The following is a 24,526-nucleotide window of genomic DNA, read 5'->3' on the forward strand; positions in this document are numbered from 1 at the left end:
GAAGGGAAATGACGGCAGGAGGATGGATATTGGGAAATTCTAAGTTGGAGCTTGGTGGAGCAAGAACACCTCTCTCAAACACTCAAACTAACAATGACTTTTTTCCAGAAAATTCCCCTTTTTTTTATGAACTTCCACCTCTCTGACAAATGAAACACAACAATTTTCGAAACGAAACAAGTTCTATGTAAGTATAAAACATTAAAAAATATATAACATGCTTTTGAATTTTAGTTCTCCAAAAATACAACAAAGTAACTTTTCATCTGTTAAGAAAAAGGTTAAAAATGTTGTTATATAGACCCTCTGTTTATAGGAAATCTCTCCTAACCTAGCTCTATAAAATTTAGGAGAATCATAATACTTAACCAAAATTTGGATTCAAAAAGCACAAAATCTGAAATCACCAGCACAGCTCTTTGGCTATTTCACTAGGGGGCAGCATATAATAAGGAATAATGTTATTACAAGGGAATGTATTAAAAAGCTACCTTAATAAATGTCAGCCCCACAGAGACTCAAAAGCAATTTAAAAGAAGTTGAATGACTTTCAGCTTAACTTTAGAGTACAATGGCTCTATGAGAGGCATTATTTTACTCCACACATTCACACTTTGTATTTTAAGTACAAATTCTTGAGACTGAAGTATAATTCAGTAGAAGGGTTGAATTCTCCGAGACATCTTTTCTTCATTAGCATTTAAACTAAAGGAAATGAAAACTGATCTCCCAGCCAAGTGAGCTTTCAATAGATACCAAGAATCAGTTATAATAAAGCCTTTCTCAAAGTCAGATCTTGAATTTTATTTGGCAATTAACGATCTAGAAAAGAACTCAAAATTTTAGGGAAACATACCGATCCAACCGAGAAGTTTAAGGTCAGAGATGGCAAACTATCATTCTACAAACTCAGGGCATGAAAATATTTTGCTTGGCCTGGTGTGTGTGTGTGTGTGTGTGTGTGTGTGTGTGTGTGTGTGTGTGCGTGTGTGTGTGTGTGTGTGTGTGTGTGTGTGTGTGTGTTTTAAGAACTGTCCAAATTCACACTCTTTCATACAAAATTCCAGATCCCTGGGTCTGGAGCACACAGACGATCTGTGAACACTGAGTCCATGTTTTCACATACAACAAGAGGCTGGAATCAAAAGGTGGCTGCTCCTTTTTGACCGAGCAAGAGCCCTTAAGTTTTTCTCATTTCCTCTGACTTTGTTATCTACTTCCTAGCTATATTTATTTTTTTAATGTTTATTTATTTTTGAGAGAGACAGAGAGACACAGAGTGTGAGTGGGGAGGGGCAGTGAGAGAGGGAGACACAGAATCTGAAGCAGGCTCCAGGCTCTGAGCTGTCAGCACAGAGCGCCATGTGGGGCTCAAACTCGTGAACCATGAGATTCACAACCTTAGCTGAAGTCAGAAGCTTAGCCAACTGAGCCGCCCAGGAGCCCCAACTATACTTGTTTTCTACTGTTATGTAACAAATCACCACAAACTTAGAAGATTAAAACAACACCCACAGTCCTGTGGATCAGAAATCCAGGTCTGGTATGACTGCATTTTTCTGCCCAGGGTCTTGCAAAGCCAACATCAATGTGTTGGCCAGACTATGTTCCCATCTGGAACTTAGAATCCTCTTCCATGCATATGGTTGTGGCAGAATTCAGTTTTGTGGTTGTGGGCCTGAGCTCCCCATTTCCTTCTTGGTTCTGAACAGAGAGATACTCATCGCTTCTCGGCCTTTTGGCTAAGATCAAGTGTAGTATCTGTTCTTATCAGTGGAACAGAGAGATACTCTCAGTCCTTATCAGCTGCCTTCATCCCTCACCAGGTGATCGCCTCCGTCTTCAACCCAGCAATGGAGAACTTACCACGCACTAAATCCCATTCATGCTTCCAATCTCTCTCTAGAAGTAACCCTGTCCCCTTTAAGAACTCACGTAGTTAGTCCAGGCCCATCCAGATCACTCTCCCTTTCTGAAACTTAGATATGTTGTAAGACATAACCTAACCTAACAGTGATGCCCTCCCTGCCTCAATCACAGTTCCAGTGATGATACAGACTGTGTAACATGAGGCGGATATCAGAATCCTATTTACTGCCCTTGGCTAAGAGTCAGTTTGTCCTGTATTGTGAAACATACACTCCTACTTTTTGAGAATAGAGTTTAAAGGAAATTGAACTATTTCTATGCAAACATTTCTATTAAATCATAAGAAAGAGAGAATGATAAGTAGAAAGGCCACATAGTTGCAGAAAAACAAGAAATATATTCCTACATGTTTCAAATGAAAATAAAGTGGACTATTTGTAGACTCGAGCTTCATGTTTCATTTATGGTACCATCTGGCTGCTTTCGGGGCTTCTATCTGTGACCTCTAATTTAAAGCATCTCCTGACATCCATCTCCACTAAAAACCTCTGAGTGCCTCTCAAGATGTAACTCATGCAACTTGTGGCTCCTCAATCCTATTTCTCCCTTTCTTCTTGATGCTGGTGCTTAAATCTCCTGGGCTCGCCAAGATTAGAGAGTTTTCCTATGCTTCCCAAACTACCTTCGGTAAAAATGAACTTTCTTCCCTACACCTACCACAGGCTGATACTTTTGTGAGTTGAAACAAAGCAATTAAAATAAAATGAGCTTGCTGATTATGTTCTTGGATGTTGGAACAATATTAGATTGATATTAATGTTTCTAAATTTTACTTCACTAAAGACTGGTAATCAACTGCTCATGGACAGCTGCCACTCCATTGACCACACGAAGCTCACAATCACCTTTCATCAGACAAATTTTCAGTGCAAATCCTGTGTTGTATAAGAGTATGTGTATTGCTATGGCTCTGATAGCTAACTTTTCTTGTATTAAGTGCCACTGTCAGTAATTTTCTAGTACTTTATATACATTATCTCCTTTAGTTCTCAAAATCTGCTTATGAAGGTATTTTGTAGGTATGCAAACCAGGTACAGATAATGTAAATAACTTGCTTGCATTCACACAGATAGGCTATGTTCTCAAATACCACACTTTGTGGCCACTCAGTAGCCACAAGGGTGTTAGAAATTGTACCTAATTTCATGTTAGGAACTAGGGCTCAAACTACAACTCCTCAGTCTCCCAGATACATGATATGGGTCAAGTTATTTAACTTCACTGAGGTTCATTGTCTTCACTGAAATGCAGCATTATAATCCTCAGCTCACTGGGATAAAAGAGGGAGAAATGTTACATGAAATAATTTGTATTAGTACTTTACAAGTTGTAAAATTCTCTTCCAGCATTAATTATACACACACATCAATTTTCTGAGGTGATATTGGCATAGTCTCTAACCAATGTCCTCCAAAAAGCCTCTTTCAAATATGTTGTATGGTGAGGGCTCCACAGGGGAAGAAAACCCAGTCTTCCATACAGAAAGAATTGAATATAGGGAACAGAGTTGATGGAAGAGCTGAAAATCCAGAGGGTGGAGAAATAACCTAGGGATGATCTCTATTAGTTAAGGTTTTTCCAGGGAAATAGAATGGGCATACATAGATTCTCCTCTCTAGTCTAACATCTCTACCTGCAGCTATTTCTCAACTAAAAGTCATTCTGCCATCTTGTCAGCTTTCTCTTGGAAACAGATAACTAACGACATGAACTGGTACTTCTTGACATTATCTTATGTGATGATTAATCTTATGCATCATTTTGGCTGGGCCACAGTGCCCAGATATTTGGTCAAACATTATTCTTGATGTTTCTGGGAGGTGTTTTTTGGGAAAAGATTAACATTAAAATCAGCGGACTCTGAGTAAAGCAGATTGTTCTCCATAATGTGGGTGGGCTACATCCAATCTGTTGAAGGCCTTAATAGAAAAAGACTGACCTCACTCATGCAAGAGAGACTTCTGCCAACAGAATGTCCTTGGATTCTAATTGCAACTCTCCCCCGGTCTCCAGACTGCTGGCCCACCCCATCAGACTTGGGTCTTGCTTAAGCCTCCAGAATTACATGAGCCAATCCTTAAAATATATGTGTAGATACATGATTAGATAGATTTACAAATAGATATGAATATTAGAGAGACACAAATTATAGAGCTAGAGACAGAGACATTATGTCAGTATTATTTCTCCAGAGAATCTTGGCTAATACACTTTATGAAAAGTGTTTTCATTTAAGCTACCCAGTAGGTAGATCATGAAAGTTATTTGTGTCAATCAGTTTATATAACCTTTTTAAACTCCTTTCACAAATAAAATAAAATAAAATAAAATAAACTCCTTTCACATGAAAAGGGATATAAACTTTTGTGATCCCTTCTCCAAACACCACAACCCACAGCAGTCACTGAATGTTCATTGATATTTGGTGTGTCACCATAGATCTTAAAGGAGTTACACAGAGGTAGGCTAACCCTCAATTCATTAGTAGCTCTTGTAAAACAAAAATTGGTGACCATGAGCATGTTTATTGCCCAACTTTTCCTCTGATCTTCAAATAAATTGTTTTTATTCAAACAATGCAGGATTTCTAATATATCAGTTATAAATATTCTTACTAAAGTGGCTTTGAAATTCAGCAACAAATCTAGAGAGAATGATGAGGATTCTGTTGGAATAAAGATGACTAATAATGTATTATCAAGAGCAGCAACAGCTAAGGCTGATGCAATTGGCAACTCACCCACATATTTCCAAAAACAGACCGCCTTGTTTAGATCCATGATGTAATACTAGCAGCCTTCTGATGCAGAACTCTCTGGGTCCTCTCTTTGACCCAACTCACCGACAGAGCTTTCAGTTTACTTTCAGGCAAACAACCCTTGGTTAAGATGAAAAATAAGTGGGAGAACAGCGTACACACTGTATTCTCTCTCCTTTCAAATCTAGTTTATAGAGGGCTTAGTTTGGGGGACAAAGCTACTTCAGATCATAGGCACCAACACAGTCAACTCAGATTAAACTCGCAAAACTGCTTGTCCTTGCTGGAAAACACCTGCTACCCTATGTAAACCCTTCTACCTCATGCCATCTCTTTCTTTTCTCTAGTCCCTGCTCAGGATGGCTCCAAGACCTTCCCACAATTTCTAAGCAAAAGGATAATGCTTGGCAGAGTGAAGGTCTTCGGAACCCGATTTTGGAACCACTGCTGGCATCTATTCTGACTGGCCAGTATCCATGCCCTACTGATTGGGAAGCATGCTAAGTATCATACCTGGCTGGTAAAGTTTTGAGCATCCTTTTTCTTTTTCTTTTTTTTTTTTATACGAAGGTTTTTAACTAACATATTTTTGTTGAAAAATAAATATTGAAATAAGAAGAGAAAGGATTTTTTACAGCAATCTACACACTTTGTAGTTTTTCTAAAACAGTAGATTATTCAACAACTATAGATTGGCTCCTATCATATTCTCTCTCTCTCTCTCTCTCTCTCTCATGTGTGCACACACACATACACACACACACATCATTTACTCCTCATGACAACATTGTTATGTAGGTGGTACTATAATAATTCCCCCCCCAGAAAATCATATTAATATTAACTAACATTCTGTGTGCTGGATGGCAGGCCCTATGCTAATCACTTTGTATGGATTAGCTAATTTAATCTACAACAATGTCATGATGTATATTCTTTTATTTTTATCCCCAATATCTAGATGAGTCAACTATCAACAAAAAAATTAAGTAACATCCTCAAGGCTAATGAGTCAGTAGAAACATAGCAAGGGCACTCATTGAGGTTTTCCAACCCACTGCGTTCTCCATGTCCCCTTGCATTACAAGTTAATATTGGCAAAAATATTGAGTCACAGGGCTATTGTAATCTCTAAATGGCTTAAAAGTATGTTAAGCTCTCACTTTCAGCGTTAGCATTGGCAACTTCTAAATTTCACATCAGAAAAGTTAGCATTCCGACAGCTAACTGATCACTAGATGAAACTTTGCTCCAATTGCTCATTGGTAATTCTCATCTTCAAAGGATGGGCATTTTGATATCCCTTAGAGACTCTTTCTGTGCTTTTATTATACATTGTATTTAAGGTGAAAAAAATTGTGACTTTGACTCCCTGGGAATATTGTAGAACCGAGGAGTTGCTGGAGATTTGCTCCTGTTCCTGTCCCCACCCCACTTTTCCCTACTCCTGCCCAGAGGGGAATGCTTCACCATAAGCTCTGGGACAGGACCCAAGACTATTCCATTGTATCCCCAGACACTAACCTAATGCCTAGGACATGAGAAAATAGAAAATATTATTTTAATACAGGGATAAGTATGGATGATAAGTGATGCTTTTAAATGTCTCCAGGGGTGCCTGGGGGGCTCAGTTGGTTAAGTGTCTGAATCTTGATTTTGACTCAGGTCATGATCTCACAGTTCATGAGATTGAGTCTCGTGTTGGGCTCTGCACTGGCAGCACAGAACCTGCTTGAGAGTCTCTCTCTCCCTCTCTCTCTGCCCCTCCCCAGCTCTCTCACTCTCTCTCTCTCTCTCTCTCTCTCTCAAAATAAATAAACTTAAAAAAAATTAAATAACATCAGTGTCTCCAAAAAAAAGAGTCCCCTTACTAATGACAATTATCATACTTCCCACCATATATTTTATGAAAACCTTGGGTTAAAAGGTCACCATATCCTGTATATGACATCTGACACCTGGTTCTCTCTTCTTTTGTGTGACAAGCATTTACTTAAATATTCATTCATTTATCTAACAAGTGTTTGTTGAGCACCTGTTATATACCAGGCAATGTGCTCGATTCTGGAAATACAGGGACCCATGCACTCTTTCAGGCAGCTTATACTCTCGTTGGGGGAAGGAGGTGCAAATGAATGTGTCCAAAAAACAACTCCAAAAGTAATGCACAAAATACTTACATATTGTATGAAGGGCTCTGGAAAAAAGTAAACAAGGGGAAGGGATGGAAAAACTGGGAGTAGCAATGAGAAGGTGACCTTGAGCTAAGATCTAAAGGATGAAGATGGGGGCGCCTGGGTGGTTCAGTTGGTTAAGCCTCCGACTTCGGCTCAGGTCAGATCTCATGTTTGTGGGTTCGAGCTCCGCATCGGGCTCTGTGCTGACAGCTAGCTCAGGGCCTGGAGCCTGCTTCCGGTTCTGTGTTTCCTTCTCTCTCTCTGCCCCTCCCCCTCTCATGCTCTGTCTCTCTTTGTATCAAAATAAATAAAAAACATTAAAAAAAAAAGGATGAAGATGATGCAAAATGGTGGGAAGGAGCATTGTAGGCAGAGAAAAGAGCAAGTGCAAGTGCTAGGACTCTTGAGGAACAGGAAGGAGGCTGATGCTGCTTCAGTCCAGTAAGAAATGGGGAGAGGGTGGGAGGAGAAGAAGTCAGACCTTGCAAGGCTTCATCTGAGTTTGTCTTTTATTCTCAGAGAAATGAAAGACCAATGGAGGGGAATGAAAATAATTTTATGTCTATTGCAGAGAGGACTGAAGAGGGAAAAATAAAGACAGAGAGAGGATGGTGCCTTAGCCTAGGAAAGTAGCAGTAGAGATGAAAAAAGGTTGATGAGTTCAAGGCTGACATGGACTGGGCGTATTGGATAAGGACAATCTGGGCTAAACAACTGGGAGAGGAAAGAATAGAATAGGAAAAGGTTACAATAAAGAATTTTTGCTTTGCACATATGAGCTTTCCATTGCCGATTAAAGACCCAGATGGTGCTATCGAGTAAGGAGTTGGATATAAAAGACTTGTGTTCCAGGGGAAGAGAAAGAGAAAGAGAGAGAGAGAGAGATCAGAGCTGGAAGTAATAAATTTGGGTACCGCCAATAGATAGGTGGTATCAAAACCAAAGTAATATGCACAAGGATTTGCCTCTTTAAACACCAGTTACAAACAATGCTAATCCTATGATCTTGAGCAAACAACTTCTTCATGCCCCCATTTCTCATCTGTAGAATAGGAATGAAAGTACCACTTCTTAGGGGCATTATGAGGATGAAAAAATAATCCATGTACCCTCCCTAGTCCTGACTAAGCACTCCATGAGTGTTAATGTAATTTTTCTCCCACAACTGACTTCACACTTGCTCTGGGTATGACTGTATTAGGACACCTCAGGTATGAGTGCTTTCAATGGGGTCACTAAGACATACTTGCTCTACCGAATTCTAGAAGTCTTGGTCAGTAAACCTGCTGCCCCAATCTTCATCTCAGGAAGCTTTGGCCACCCCCACATGCTCATAATTCTTTAGGAAAGGATAAATCTCACAGAAGATATTCCCCCTTTTGAAGTTTGCTTTGAAGACCACCCTAACTTGGCTTCAGGAACAAGCCCTCCTCTCTTCTCCCAGTGGTGGGAATATCAGAGAAATGCCATGATGCTCTTATACCTGTGAATCCCATTTAGAGCATCTTCCCAAGCTTTTCCCTACATAGTTGAAGGTGGTCATTGGAACTGATAGTCAGAGGACCCGTTTGTTTATCTCAAAGTCCCCCAGAAATGTGTCCAACGTTGCTCTTTATAATACAGGGAATTTGTCATACAATGTAACTAGTTTTGGTCATCAGCCAAAAGAAAACATCCCATTTCTCATCATTTATTTTTAATTTTTTTCCTAGTATCAAACTTAGTTGCTCATTATGACCTCCATGCAAGTAAATACTTGCCTAAAAGTCAAAAACAGATTTAGGAAGGATAACAGTATATATTATAGCCTCTTCTTTTCATATACTTATGATACTGGTTACAAATCTGAATAAGACATCATACATTTTGTACTATAGAGGAGTTCATAAAAGGGGTCATCTGGGTGATGTTTGAGTTTAAAGAAGGGTGATAATTAATTGCTCCTTCTCTTCAGAGTTCAGAACTAATTAAGAAATGGAGTCACATGTATGGAGACCAAAACATAAGCCTTATAATTCAGAAAGGCTATTGGAGAATGTTGTTTATTTTATAGCAAATGTAGGCTTCCCAGCTCTCCCCCACCCCACCCAATTCAGAACGCCAAGATGACAACCTGTCTTCAGAACCCTACCATATGCAGTCAGGAGCCAGAAAGGTATGCCTAGCATTGACCAGCAGATCCATGCGAGGGAGACAGGTGGTCTCTTTTGAAAGGAGGGATAAACAATCACAGAAGCTTGGACAGAGATCAGATTCCCCCTGCCTTCCAAATCAGAATGGTAAAAGAGGAGAGAGATACCACAAGTGTTCCTTGTGTCTTTTTCTTTCCTTCCTTCCTTTTTCCTTTCTTCAAGGAAAGCTAGGATGAGGGGATAAGAAGGGCCTTCCAGTAGGCAAGCGAAAGAACTAAATGCTATACACATGCAAAAAGTAGAGAACGATCACCTGGAGGTGGAAAAACCCAAGGAGGACATCATGATGTTCATTTGCTCTGGGGCCAGAAGGCATGAATTTTTCAAGGGAAGGGGTACAGGCAGCATTCCTGCCAGAGGCAGAGCATGAGTGAAGACAAGGGGGAGTAAGCAGGTGTGCTTAGGGAAAGTGAGTGGTCTAGACTGACCTGAAAACCAAAGTTTTGATGGGGACTGGAGGCAGAAAGTGAAGAGGCCATCTGGAGCCAGGTTGGGGAGGATCTTGGTTATAGGCCAAAGAGTTTGTATTTTATTTGGTCAGGAATTGGAAAGCAGTCAAAGTTTTTGAGTAAGAGAGGAACATAATTATAGCAAGGCTTTAAGAAGATTAAGTGGGCAGCAGGGTTCAGAATGTATTATCTAGGGAGCATTTAGAAGCTGGAAGATCTGTCAAAGGCTCCTGTACAGGTTGGAAGTGGAAGTAACGTTAATTAGTATCGTCACAGTGTGATGGGAAGGCAAATGGCTTGTGTTGTGCTTTAGAGTTTACAAAGGCCTTGTTGTATTAATTGCCTCATGTGATGTGGTAGCTGTAAAAAGGAAGTAACTCCATGATAGGCATACCCTGAGTCATCAATAACTGTTAATTGAATAAGAGCAAAGGAAACTCTGAAAGGATTTGGTGACTTTAAATAGGCAGGAAAACAAGTGAGCAGTTAAAGATGACCCAAAACCCTCAAGAACTAGGATAAATTAATTTATCATCAAATATTTATTAGACATCTACTACAATGCCAGGAATTATCCCAGATACTGTGCTATAGCAAAGAGCCTGATAGACAAATAGCTTATCCTCAGGGAACTTATATACAGGGAAAATAAATAATCGATAGGTACATAATGAAACATAAAATTCAAATATCTGGGAGAAAGGGATAAAAATCAAAGAAAGTGAATTGAAGGTCAGGCAGGTGCTTTTTAAGATGATGCTGTCAGAGAAGTCCTTTTTCTGGAAATGACTTCTAAGCAGAGACCAGACAGGAGTGAGTCAGAGATCCTCACAAAGTTCTGGAAGAAGAGTATTTGAGGCAGGGAGAATGGTAAAGGAAAGTCCTCGAAGTAGGGAACTGTCTGGCATGTTCAAGAAGCACCAGGGAGGTCTGTGCAGGCAAAACAGAGTCCACAAGGGGTGGTGGTGGTAGGAAATGAGTCTACTATAATAGAGTGATACATGATAAATGAGGAATAGCCATTGATCTGGAGTGGAAGAAAAAAATTAAGGATGCTTCCAAGATTTTGCCTTGAGCAGTTGGATAAATAGCTGTGTCCCTACTGAGATAGGGACACAAGAGCTTTGCTTAGAGCCTTTGTCTTTGAGAAACCCAGAGATGTTGCAAAGTTATGATTCTGGAGTTAGGAGGAGGGGTCAGGGTTAAAGATACAAATTTGAGATGGTTTCACCATCATCAAAAATAGAAAAGCCAGAGGCACCTGGGTGTCTTAGTCAGTTAAGTGTCTGACTTCGGCTCACAACATAACCTCACTGTTCATGGGTTAAAGACCCATGTCGGGCTCTCTGCTGATAGCTCAGAGCCTGGAGCCTGCTTCAGATTCTGCCTCTCTGCCCCACTCTCTCTGCCCCACTCCTGCTTGCACTCTATCTCTGCATCTCAAAAATGAACAAATGTTAAAAAAAATTTAATAGAAAAGCCATGAGGGAGAATCTGGTTCTTATGTTTATCCAGTATTTTATTACGTGTGAAACAATTTTTCAGGCCCTATGGGCACAGACACCAAAGTCATAATCCTCCTCTTCAAGGGCTCGCCATTTACAAGCAAGGAAACAACCAAATACATGTGGTGGGAAGAGTTCTATAATATCAGCTTCCACAGAGTACTGTGGGAGATAATGATAGGACACTGGATCCAAGGATTCAAGCAAGGCTTCCTAATGAAGGTGATGCGTGAGAGAAGTTTTGAGAGTTGCAGAAGGGCTGTCTGGGGAGAAAAAAAAATCAGAGTAGGGGAGAAGGGTGTCTCAGGTGAGTGGAACGTAGTTAATAGCATAGAGGTGTGTGGGAGCGTGACATGTCAGTGCAACAACAGTTATGTAGGTAGGACCAGAAAAGACGGGTCTTGTGGGAGAGTGGCAGGAGACGAGACTGGAAAGGTAGGCAGGGACAGGTCTTCAAGACCCCTGTAGGCCATTGGTTAGATGGGAAGAGGACAAGTTCTGTTTTGGAGGTGCCAAACTTGAAATACAAATGGTGCATGTCTAGAGTGTAACAAAAAACAAATGATCAGAACTCCAGGGAAGGTGAGGGCTAGATCCATATTCTGATATCTATCTATATAATATCTCAGAGTCTCTTTCATAGGGATCATCATTGAAGCTATAGATGCAGATTCAATGTTCATGAAATAGAATATACAGAGAAAGAGGAGTGCCTGGGTGGCTCAGACATTTGAGTGTCCAGCTTCTTCTCAGGTCATGATTTCACAGTTCGTGAGTTTGAGCCCCACATGGGCTCTCTGCTGTTACCACAGAGCCCTCTTTAGATCCTCTGTTCCCCTCCACTCACACTCAACCTCTCAGAAACAAATAATTTTTTTTTTAATTAAGAGAAAGGAAAAGCAGAGAAAAGTTGTAGGTAAAACCCACAATTTGAGGACTGGAAGAGGAGGAGGTGTAAGAATGGAAGTTAGGGCAAGAAAGGTCAGGGACAGTTAAGAACTGGAATAACACATTTTTATGGCATCCAGGGAAAGGGGAAGATTCTTGACTATGGTTGGCAAAGTCAAACACTGAGCAAGGTTAAGGAGGGTCGAATCGGAGGGAAGGTCATCAAATGAGGTGATCCAATGGTCCCTTGGTGACCTTTGGGAGAATACATAGAAGGCTGGGGGTAAAACTCAGCAGCAGGGGTTTAGGATGACAAGATCACAGTGAGAATGAAGGCAGAAAAGGTGCACTTCAAACTTCTGTTCCCAAGCCCGTCCTATTTTTGTGCCTGGCATCTGCCTTTTGTACTCAACCTTCACTTGACCCTTTTCTCCTGGCTCTTTGTCCTGTCTCAGTTATTCACACCGTCAACCGTCCCAATGTGACGACACCTCTTGCCAGCGGCAATTCTAGCATTCAGCCATCCGGCAAGCTATGACCTGAATAATCAAATACATTTTATCAGATAAGGAAATAAGTCAAAGGTTACATCAATGAAAGATATGCTGTCATAGATTCTGTAACACCAACAGAATCTCTCTTCCCGCTTTGATTGTTTGTTCTGAGTGGGTGATGGACTTTGTCCACTGATTTTTCTGAATCTATTGAAATGACGATGTAATTTTTTCCTTTATTTGGTCAATTTAAATGTTTGATTTTTATTTACTTAAAAGAAATTTAAATTGAGGTATAATTGACCTGTAACCTTATATTAATATCACGTGTACAACACAATGGTTCCATATTTGTGTATATTGTGAAATGAGTACAAAAAGTCTAGTTAAGGGGCACCTGGGTGGCTGAGTCGGTTAAGCATCCAACTTCAGCTCAGGTCATGATCTCACGGTCCGCGAGTTCAAGCCCCACGTTGGGTTCTGTGCTGACAACTTGGAGCCTCATGTCAGCTTCAGATTCTTTGTCTCCCTCTCTATCTCTCTGCCCCTGTCTCTGCGCTCTGTCTCTCTCTCTCCCAAAAACATAAATAAATATTAAAAAAATTTTAAGTCTAGTTAACATTCATTACTATATGTAGTTACCAAAAATTTTTTTTCTTATAATACTTTTAAGATCTACTTAAAAGTAAGTGTAGCAATTTTCAAATATGAACAGTATTATTAACTGTAGTCAACCAAGCTGAACTAGAAATCTGTACCTTTTGACCCATTTGCCCACCCCCTACTTCTAGCCTCTGGCAACCACATTTTGTTGTTTGTATCTATGCATTTGGCAACCACCAACCTGCTCTCTGTATCTGTGCACTTGGTGACCACCAGCCTGCTCTCTGTATCTATGAGCTTGGGTTTTTGTTGGTGTTGTTTAATTTTATAAGTGAGATCAGACGGTATTTGTCTTTCTCTCTTCCTCATTTCACTTAGTGTAATACCCTTAAGGTCTGTTCATATTGTTGCAAATGGCAAGATTTCATTCTTTTTTATGGTTGAATATATTTCAGTGTGTGTGTGTGTGTGTGTGTGTGTGTGTGTGTGTGCATGTGTGCATGTGTGCATGTGCAAAAGTGCATATCCTGCTCTTTTTATCCATTCATCCACTGATAGACACTTAGTTTGTTTCCATACCTTGGCTATTGTAAATGCTGATATGAACATGAAGTGTGTTTATCTTTTCTAATTAATGTTTTCATTTTCTTTGGATAAATACTTGCAAGTGGAATTGTGGAACATATGGTAGTTCTATTTTTAATTCTTTGGGAAACCTCTATACCATTTTCCACAAGTATGTGGCTGCACAAATTTACATAGCCACCAGCCATGCACAAGGTTACCCTGTCTCCACATCCTCAACAGCTCTTGTGATCTCTTCTTGTTAGCCATTTTCACAGGTGTGAGGTGCTATCTCATTATGGTTTTGATTTGCATTTCCCTGATGATAAGCGATGTTGAGCACCTTTTCATGTACCTGTTGGTCATGTGTATGGCTTCTTTGAAAAAGTGTCCATTCAGATCATCCGCCCACTTCTCAATTGAATTGTTTTTTGCTCTTGAATTGTATAATTTTAAATATATATATTTTTGGATATTGGCCCCTTATCATCTATATGATATTTGTGAATATTTTCTCCCATTCAGTAGATTACCTTTTCATTTTGTTGATGACCTCCTTTGCTGTACAGAAGCTTTTAAGTTAGACGTTTATTTTTGCTTTTGTTGCCTTTGCTTTTGGAGACAGAGCCAAAAAATCATCACCAAGACTGATGGCAAAGAGCTTACCACTTGTATGTTCTTCTAAGAGTTTTATGGTTTCAGGACTTAATTCATGTCTTTAAGCCACTTTGAGTTTCTGTGTGAAGTATAAGACAGTTGTCTAGTTTCATTCCTTTGCATGTGTTTGTTTCATTTTCCCAATGCCATTTATTAAAGAAATTGTTCTTTCGCCATTGTATATTCTTGGCTCCAGAATCTCTTTAAGGACATTTTCTACTAGGAAGACTACCCACCTATCTATTAACAATAGTTACCCACCGAGGTCCTGGCCAGTAGGAAATTGTAGTAGAGGATGCTCTTTAATTTTTACAATATACACCATTATTTTACTTTAGATTATTGTTATTATTGTTGTTTTACAATAAAAAATGTGTTGTTTTTCTAATTTAAATATTTTCTTTAAAAAGAAATATTTTATACCCTCATCCTTCCAATCTGCAGAGGTACTATTTGGCTATGATCATCTAGACTTTTCTTTGTTTTCATCCCATCAATCTTTGGCAGCCAGCATTAACTCAATAGAAATGTTGGCAAACTCTGGAGTCAGACATTTGTTCCCTTTAATGTCATGACCATATCTAGATAATTGTTCTCCTACATCAATTGATATCTAGCTTTTAATGTAATTGGATTTTTGCATATCCAAATGCCATTTATGCAAATTAAAACAATGACTCCATTCAATAAACTGGAAATGATAACCACAGTCATTATGAAAGTAAGTGGAGCTAATCAAAGCCCCATCTTCATCATTTTCCTTTTAGAGACTGACAACTTAAACAAATGATCAAGACGGGAATAATTGGCCATTTATTCCAATTCCCACTTTTTCTAATAATAATAAAGAGCACAAATAGCAAACAAATTAAGCACTGCTCCCCCTGAGCCAATCAATTACCAAGTCATGATAGCTTTACCTCTGCCTACTGGAATCTTTTTCTTTTATCACTTTTATCACTTTCTTTTATCACTGACTCACCCAGGCCCTATTCTTTTCCTCTGAAACATGTCAACAGTCTCCCAGACTCTACTCTTGCTTTTCTTATATATGTCCTCCACATTGGTCACTGAAATGAGCTCTCTCATACAAAATCCAAGCCATCGCCTTGCTGAAAACTCTTCGGTGGCCCTTAGAGCAACATGGACTGTTTCAGCTCTTTGTCATGACACGCAAGATCAGTGGTTTCCCAGTTCCTACCTGTGGATATTCTGAATTCATTTTCATAGTATGCCAGATTGAGCTTTTCCATTTGTCTTGGGGTTATCCTCTGGAATTCAGATCACTACCAGACCCCACTTTCTCTGTGATTCATTCCCCCTTGGGAAAATTTAAAGTCCTCTTTTCTCACTGTCCCTAGGTCAGGACAACTACAGTCCACTGCGGCAAGTTTAACTAATTTTAACACTTGGTTGAATAGGTTGTTAGCTCCCTTTCTTTCCATCCAGGAGGCTTTTAAGATCCTATGCAGATACATCTGTTCTCTTCCCAAACCTCTATAAACTAAGAAATGTTTTGCAGCAGGTTTTTTAAAAGTTATTGTATACCATTTTCCAAAGTCAAAGACATGCCTCAACTCTTATTAATGTATGAAGGATGCATCTCCAGTATGGCTTTTAATGTTTACTTTTAATAAAATATTCTAGGGGCACCTGGGTGGCTCAGACATTTAAGCATCAACTTTGGCTCAGGTCATGATCTCACAGTTCGTGGGTTTGAGCCCCATGTTGGGCTCTGTGCTGATAGCTTGGATCCTGGAGCCTGCTTTGGATTCTGTGTCTCCACCTCTCTCTGCCCCTCTCCCACCCATGGTCTGTCTCTCTTAGTCTCTCAAAAATAAGTAAACATTAAAATTATTTTTTTAATTCCACCATACAGGCACCCTATCACACACATATAAACAGATTTATGTAAAATTCAACTCACTGTAGATAAAGCACACACATATGTATAATAAATCTTTATATCTCTGCTTGAAATAATACTTCTCTGGCAATACTTTTAAATAATACTATTACAGTTTTATAAGTGGCCTAACAGATCATTTACTGGGGTCAATAACACTAACATTAGAGCCTTTATGACTTTAACTAGAACCCAAATGAATGAACCTCTACAACTGACTATTCATTATTTCTTCTGCACCAGACTTCTAAAAGAAAGAAGGAAAGAAGCTAATAATTACAGACTTGTCAAAGACTATTTTAAGGAGCTGTTGAAATAGCTTCTGAATCTATACGCCTCAACCACACATGCACACATAAAAACACAATATCTGGTTCTTAAGATCTAAAGACTCAACTTGGCTCATGCTAGTCCTTTCACCAGGTGTAACCCTACTCTTGCAAGATCTTACTCAGGCATCTAGAAAATGATGGCTGCAGAGATAGGAATTTCCACTGAAGACCAGTTGGAAGAACACACTTTAGAAATGTAATGCTGGCCCTTCTGATGGCTGTACAAAATATCTGTCGAACCCATAGATATCCAGACAACTAACAAACTAGGGTCTTTTAAAAACTCTTAAAAATATAGAAGTACAAAGTTGGTCACATGTATGTCTTCAAGTTCTCCAGCTTTCTAGGGCCATTCATTCTTAAAAGGATCTTATTTAAAGACCTTAAGCAGCTCTACAGCCTCTAGGAGGACCAATGAGTTGTGTCTGGAGCTATCTAAGTACAGTGCCAACCAAGTTACGCAAGGGGTCCTGCCCATTTGGTTTAAAATTACTGGGAGGGATTATTAAAGCTTTGTGTCTTTCTTCACATTATAATTCTCTTTTTTCCTTTTCAAATAATAAGAACTTTATAACCTAACACTCACCCCATTTTTGTCTAGCTCACAGAGAAGGTGGAGCTCAATTCAGAGTTTCCTGTAGTAACTCCCGACTGCCCTTTTGGAATAGCCTTATTTATATGGGGTAAATCAGGTGGAAATTCCAAATAAAATAGATAAATTAGGCAGAAAACATAACATGCCTCCACAGTTGACTGCCGCCAGATCAAGATACAAACATAGAATAGCTCTGGCCTTGTAAATAGTCCCTGGATTAACAAAAGCAAATGTCTGCTGCTTTACTAATGTCTTCTGATGTCATCATTTCCTTAAATATCCTAATAACATTGTCTGGGCCCCAGTACCATATACTTCGGGAACTCTGTGGCCACCTTCCCTTGACACAACACACACATACAAACATCACATGCACATACTTTTCCCATCCCTGTATCACTCTCCCCAAGGTACCCCAGAGAGGTTGTTTGTAGTGCTCAGTGCAACCTCTGACTTATCCCCTTTTCCCACTCCTCTGCTCTGAGTTTCTTGGTGTCATGGATGCTATTGGTGCTCAACCAAATGGGAGATACTTCATCCAGGAGATTAAGCTTCTACCATGCCCCCTTCAGATAAGGGGACAATGACTCATGGACACAAGGGTTTTAAAAACCATAAATCCTGCCTCAAGTCGGGACTGGCTCCGTGGTGCAATTCATGCTCCAGAGCTTCCCCATGGAATCAGCCCCAAGTTAGTCCCTGATGAGGTCATATCCCTGCCAGGCTTCCTTCTCTCACCCAGCCTCCCCCTCCCCCCCCACTCTCCTGAGGACTCAATACGTCCATTCATTCACTACATCATGTTCACACCAATTCCTGTCTCAGGCTCTGCTCCTGGGCAACCCGACCTGACACAGTTGAGTTCAGTAAATTTTCTTCTGAAGGAGCATGATGATCCAACATGGAACAGCAGTGTTTAGATTTGAATTCAGTGTCATGCTGCTAAAACAAGGAATATCAGAGCATTTATTCACAAGACATGTCGCCCTCTTCACTGTATAGTACAATAAGACAATATCATATCCATTTTGTGGTTGTAGAGGATTTTATTCTGTCCTCTCTTACCTGCTTCCTGGTGAAGGAAATGAGCAATCAAAGAAAGGGACAGCAAATCCTTGGGGCAGGGACCTCCCTGAGTTTGACAATTGCATTATCTTAAATGTTTCTAAAAGCTAAGTGTTAAAAAACATTTTTTTAATGCTTATTCATTTTTGAGAGAGAGAGAGACTGAGAGTGAGCAGGGCAGGTGCAGGAAGAGAGGGAGACACAGAATCCAAAGTAGGTTCCAGGCTCTGAGCTGTCAGCACACAGCTCAATGTGGGGCTCAAACTCACAAACCATAAGACCATGACCTGAGCTGAAGTCAGACTCTTAACTGACTGAGGCACCCAAATGGCTCTCTAAAAGCTCCTGAAGTAAAGACAAAACACAGGAACGAGATAACAAGACTCGAAAATCTGCCCCTCCCTAAGCTCATTTCTCCCATTTTCTTTCCCAACCACTTTTATCCATAAAGTAAAGAACTTTTTCTTCCGGGCACCTGGGCGGCTTAGTCAGTTGAGCCTCCGGACTTTGGCTCAGGTCATAATCTTGTGGTCTGTGGGTTTGAGCCCTACCTCGGGCTCTGTGCTGACAGCTCAGAGCCTGGAGCCTGCTTCGGACTCTGTCTCCCTCTCTCTCTGCTCCACCCCCAGTCATGCTCTGTCTCTCTCTGTCTCTCAAAAATAAATAAAAGTTGAAGAAATTTAAAAAAAAAGAACCCTTCCTTCAATTCATTTAGGGACCATGACGAGGCCTACTAAGTGGAATGTGTGATGCTGTGAGGGAAGGTATGTTAAAACAACAACAAAATGTAACAGTAAATTTGAAGATCAAATTGGCTTTACTCAATAATTCACAAATCACGTGGCATCTCGTCTGGCAAGTAAAAAGGAGCTCTGAGGAAGTGTACAAAACAGAAGGCTTTTATAGGCAGATGGGGGTAGAAAAGGAAATTTTGTAGAGTGGACTATTTCATCCAGGCTTCCTTTGGGGGAAGGGTGGGGGTCTCTCACACAGATCACCCACTAACCAGATAATTCCAGGTTGACTGGGTAAAGTTCACATTCCCGGAGAAGCTGAAACTGCAAGCTGGGAAGGTATTAAGTCTTGGTTTGTTGACATTGGGCTTAGTACAAGTAACTTCCTTTGGGGCCTGTTGTCTATTTTTCTTTTCTCTCTTTTAAGTGTATTTATTTATTTTTGAGAGAGAGAGAAAGACAGAGAGAGAATCCAAGTATGCTCTGCACTGTCTGCACAGAGTCTGACGTGGGGCTGGATCCCATGGACCGTGAGATCATGACCTGAGTGGAAATCCAGAGTTGAACGCTGAACCAACTGAGCCACCCACGTGTCCCTGTGTCTTTCTTTAATGGGTACACAGGGATCCGGTCATGAGGAAGTCTTGTGAGAACTGAGATATGCAGGACAGGGTGACTTCCCCCTTCATGGGGCACCAGTGGTGCGGGGTGAACATACACATTTCTAGGGCAGCTGGGTTAAGTTGGAGGGATGTACAAATTGCCCCCAGGACCTACAGACAAGGAAACAACCAACATTACCTGAAGAGGAGGAGGGAGAGGTCATAAACGTTTTCACAGAGTGTATGACATCTGCTCTGTGCCTGGAAGGATGAGAGGTGGATTACCAAGGAGGAAAGGAGAAAAGGGAAATCCCAGCGAAAGAGCCCCTAAGGCACAGAGATGTGAACGTAGACGGCAGTGCTGGGACCAGGTGGGCACAGAGTCCTGCAGAGACATGGCAGGAGACGACCTTGGGCGGAATCAGCTTGAGAGGGTCCAAAGCATCCCAGAAATTGTTTCCATGGGTGGTGCCTTGCTCATATATGTTACAAAGACCAATCTGCCCAGCATGTGGGGAATAGAGAGAAATTGAGAGAGAGAAATGAGAAGGTAGTGAAAACAGTTAAGAGGATTTTGAAATGTCTCTAGAGCTTATTGGGTATTTATGGCACACTAGGCACTGTTTCAAGCATTTTCCACATTTGATTTCACTTAATCCGCACTGTGACTGAATGTGACAAATGCTATTGTGCACCACAAGTGACAGGAAGAAAGTGAAGCACGGGGTGGGGGGGGGGTTAAGTGAGTTGCCAGGGGTTTAAAGCTAGTGAGTACAGAGCGATGAATTAAACCCAGGGAGTCTGACTCCAGAGTCCAAAGGCCTCTCTGCTCCACTTTGCTGAAATCATCCAGGCAAGACCTCTGGAAGGACTATCCTAGGGCAATAAAGGATGGAAGAGCTGGGGGACAGAGCTAGGATGTCTGCAGCATAAATACAGGTGAGGCAGAGATAAATACAAGTAACTGATGTTTCTAGTTTTCAATGAACAAAGGGAAGGGGATCGGAATTCACACGAGAGGGTGCAGCAGCTTCAGAGGTGAAAATTCTATCATTGTATGGGGCGTACTACTTTTGCAGAGCTTGGGAGACATCCTGGCGACCCCCTGGGAAATGTGTGATATAATCCCAGGCTCTCCTTCCTCCATCCAAAGATACCCTCTCCACCTTCTGCTAATGGGCATCATCACACCTGCTCTGTCTTTTGCTCTGTCAAAATGTCTTTGAAAGAAAGTCCCCACTAGAAGTGTACAATACTATGATTTTATAAGAAATATGTATTTGGTCTTCATCTTGGTTTCTGGCACAGAGTTCCTAAAACCCTTGGAATTTCCTAAGTGATGGGAATATTAAAGGTGCTTTTTATATGTGAATGAGGTGTCTTTGAAAGTAGCTAAGGGCAGGGAAGGGGGGCTGTTTGGGAGGGGAACAGACCATAATCAGAGGGTTGGAACTTTCAGACCCCTGACTTCCAGAGAGGGGAGAGATACTAAAGGTTGAGTCAACTGCCAATGGTTTAATCAATTATGTCTATGTAACAGAGCCTCTATAAAAACCCAAAGGACAGTGTTCAGAGAGTTTTGAGGCTGGGGAACTAGAAAGCTTGCTTCCATGTGCCACCATGCCAGGCCCCAGACTCCACAGGGATAGAAGCTCCTTTGTTAGTGACGTTGCCTTATATATCCCTTCATCTGGCTATTGATTTGAAACCCTTAATAGCCGTTCCATAAATTGGTAGATTAGTATAAATGGTTTCCCTAGGCTCTGCGAGCTGCCCTAGCAAATTAGTGAAACCCAAAGAGGAAATCTTGGGAACCTCTGATTTACAGCCAGTCAGCAAGAAACCCAGGTGACAGCCTGGACTTAAAGTTGGCATCTGAAATGGGGACAGTCTTGTGGGACTGAGCCCTTACCCTGTGGAATCTGATTCCATCTCTGGGTAGACAGTGTCAGAATTCAGTTGATTTATAGAACACCTAGCTGGTGTCAGAGGTTTGCTTGATATGGGGGGAAACCCCACACGTTGGACCTGACACCCCCAAATCCTGAGACCTCATTACACACTGATGTCAGCACATGTACTCTTACTGGTGGCTCTGAATGCAAATCAAAGGCTAACCTCTGTGAAAGGAATCAGTAACAATTGAGAGAATATACTGGAGAGGAGGTTCTGGGCATCCCGAGAATCTACCCTGCTTTTGTGGACAAGTCAACCCGACCTGCCAAAACAAATCCAAACAGCCAAACAGATCAGGGACTCCATTAAGTAAATCAATGGCTGTGGACCAACAGGGGTATTTCTTGGGATCTTGTCATAGGGCACAAAGCCATAAGAAATAGGGAACACTTTGGAATGTCAGTTCATTCCCTAAAGGACATCCAGGCCTTCTTTCAAAAATATTCTTGGAGTTTTCAGGTGGCTCAGTTGGTTAAGCATCCGACTTCAGCTCAGGTCAAGATCTGGAGGTTCGTAAGTCGGAGCCCCACATGAGGCTCTGTGCTGCCATGCAGAGTCTTCTTCAGATCTTCTGTCTCTCTCTCTGCTCCTCCCCTACTCATGCTTTCTCTCTCTCTCTCTCTCTCTCTCTCTCAGATAAATAAACATTAAAAAAATTCTTGTTCAAAAGACTATCTTTTAAAAAACTCAAGCATCTCTTTCTCTCTTTTCATGTGTCTCTCTCACCCTCCCTCCTGCCTTCCCACCTATACGCTTTTTTTATTAAAAGAAAGTCATTGACAGATACAGAAGACTATTCATTGTGCCAAATGTTCATCAATAAGGTACTTATAAACTATGCTATATTCCCACCATTCTGTATATTCAGCCTTGAAGAAAAATGAAGGAGTTTCCTATGTATCTATCTATGGACCCAAAGATAAACTGTTATGTGCAAAAAGCAAGGTACAAGCTGCTAAGTCGTATGCCACCTTTCATATACATATTCTTACATTCACAAAAAGAGACGCTGGAAGAATAAAGCAGAAGCAAAACTAATTCCCCGCGGACAGCTGTGGCAAACAGGAGGGAGAGTATATGGATGGAAAGTAGAGTGCCCTCTGTCTAACTTTGGAATTTTTGACTTTGGAGTCACATAAATGTTACAAATAATTAAAAGGCAAAATTAAATGTAAAAGAAAAAAAAGCAATGAAAATATTTCATGCAGAAATTAGGAGGAGCTGTTTTACAGAAGCAATGCCCATGGAGAAGTCAGACCGTGGCACTTGGCCCTCTGAATAGATTCCCAAAGTTGGGGAACCCTGAGTGCCTGGTCAAGCCTCTCAATGGCTTTCCTGGGATGGGTGTCAGACAAGAGTGGAAAACGATGGGGAATGGACAGAGAAGGACAATATGACTCAGGAAGAGAATGGCCAAGACGAAGGGACAAGAGGAAGGGAGGAACAGCACACACAAGACAGCGCTTCCCCAAACCACCCCTCCACATGTTTGCAAAGTCTTCTCCCTCAGTCTTGCCTGAAATCTTTGTCATTCACCGCTACCTTTTTAAGTTAAAAATATTTTTTCTAAATACTTGGAGGGGACTCTCTATTAGCAGTTATGCTTGTGCGGCAGAGTGCTGTTTTATGACACTAAACGGTAACTTTTCTCTCCGGGTGTGCTCCTCCTTTGCTCCCGGCTCCCTGCTGGACTGAAGCAGGAGGCAGCTGTGTCAGGGAGCAGATGCAGAGGGTAGAAGATAAGGGCCCTTCGGGCTAACGTTCGCTGCCCCACCCCCACCGAGGCACTGGCGAGGAAGAAGGGGGAAGTGACATCTGGGGTTCTGAGAACAAGGTGATCTATCATTCTAGGCAGGGAAGGAAACACTCCTGGCAGAAGTGCTTACGTGGGGCACCTGGGTGGTTCAGTCGGTGTTAAGTGTCTGACTTTGACTCAGGTTGCGATCTCACGGTTTGGGAGTTTGAGCCCTACATTAGACTGTCAGTGCAGAGTCCGCTTTGGATCCTTCATCCCCCTCTCTCCCGGCCCCTCCCCTCCCTCTCAAAAATAAACATTTTAAAAGAAGAAGAAGAAATGGTTATAGGCCCTGGGAGCCTCTGAGCAGAGGGCTCCAGGGGCAGCCTAGCCAGAGTCCTGTGCTCCAGGCAAGACAGGGACACAGAGCAACACCCACTAGGTATAAAGGGCTGTGCACGGGGACCTTTGGAGACTGGAAACAAAGACTAAATGGGTCCCCACCCACTGTTTGGTAGGCCACACGATCCAGGAACTGTGACACGTGTCAGGGAGTGCCGAAAAACCCTGGGTCCAAGTTAGGGTTTCTTCCCCTTTTCTTTTTCCAATGCTCTGCTATAACTTGAGTGTAAAGTTAGTGTTAAATTGGTTCACAGACAGTTTACAGTAGTGTTCATTACACACTTCCATCTGGGAGATGAAATGTATGTCCAAGGCCTCTGATTCTTTCTCCACCTAATCAGACATGCTTAGACACCAAGGGGAATAGCACCTTGGTGCAGAGAAACCAAAGTGGGGTGTCTCTGGCTTTCCCAGGGCTCCCCCAGCCCCTTGCTGTCCTGGCCCAGTGTCCCATCCACACACAGGGTGCCAGGTGCTCAGACCCAGCGGCAGCGGCACGTCAGAGGGGTCAGGAAACGGCAAAGCAAGCAAAGTCAGAAGCTTGGAGAACTGGTCAGGGAGACACGCAGATCATGACAGCTCAGTTCACCTTTATTTTATTCATGTGCCCAGAACTAAATTCCTCAGAGGTCAAACAAATACACTTGACTCCAGAACAGCCAACAGAATCGTCGTGTGCTTCGTCCTGAAGGTTAACAACAACAACAGGAAGAGGACATGCACAGGGGGCAAGCGGATACCAGCTAAAAATATAAAAGAAAGATTCAATGAGAAAGCCCTTTCTTCGGGGTCCTGCAAGTTCAGTGGCTGATTTTGGTTGCTACATAAGGAGACAGGTTCTCCTTACGGCAATCACCATCTTGGAACCTATCCACCTTCATAAGTAAAGTTAACCTTTGGAACTGTGTGAACTGGCACATGAAATAATTACATTGGGATAAGAAGCCCACACTTCATATGTTCAATTGACCTTTTACGAGGG

General features: G+C 41.4%; 1 pseudogene; it reads left to right on the forward strand.

Moving 5' to 3' along the window:
- The first annotated feature begins 1,722 nt into the window (after positions 1 to 1,722).
- On the forward strand, positions 1,723 to 1,821 carry LOC115302766 (annotated as a pseudogene).
- Positions 1,822 to 24,526: the final 22,705 nt, after the last annotated feature.

The sequence above is a fragment of the Suricata suricatta genome, chromosome 1 (genome assembly GCF_006229205.1).
Source record: "Suricata suricatta isolate VVHF042 chromosome 1, meerkat_22Aug2017_6uvM2_HiC, whole genome shotgun sequence".
NCBI lineage: Eukaryota > Metazoa > Chordata > Mammalia > Carnivora > Herpestidae > Suricata > Suricata suricatta.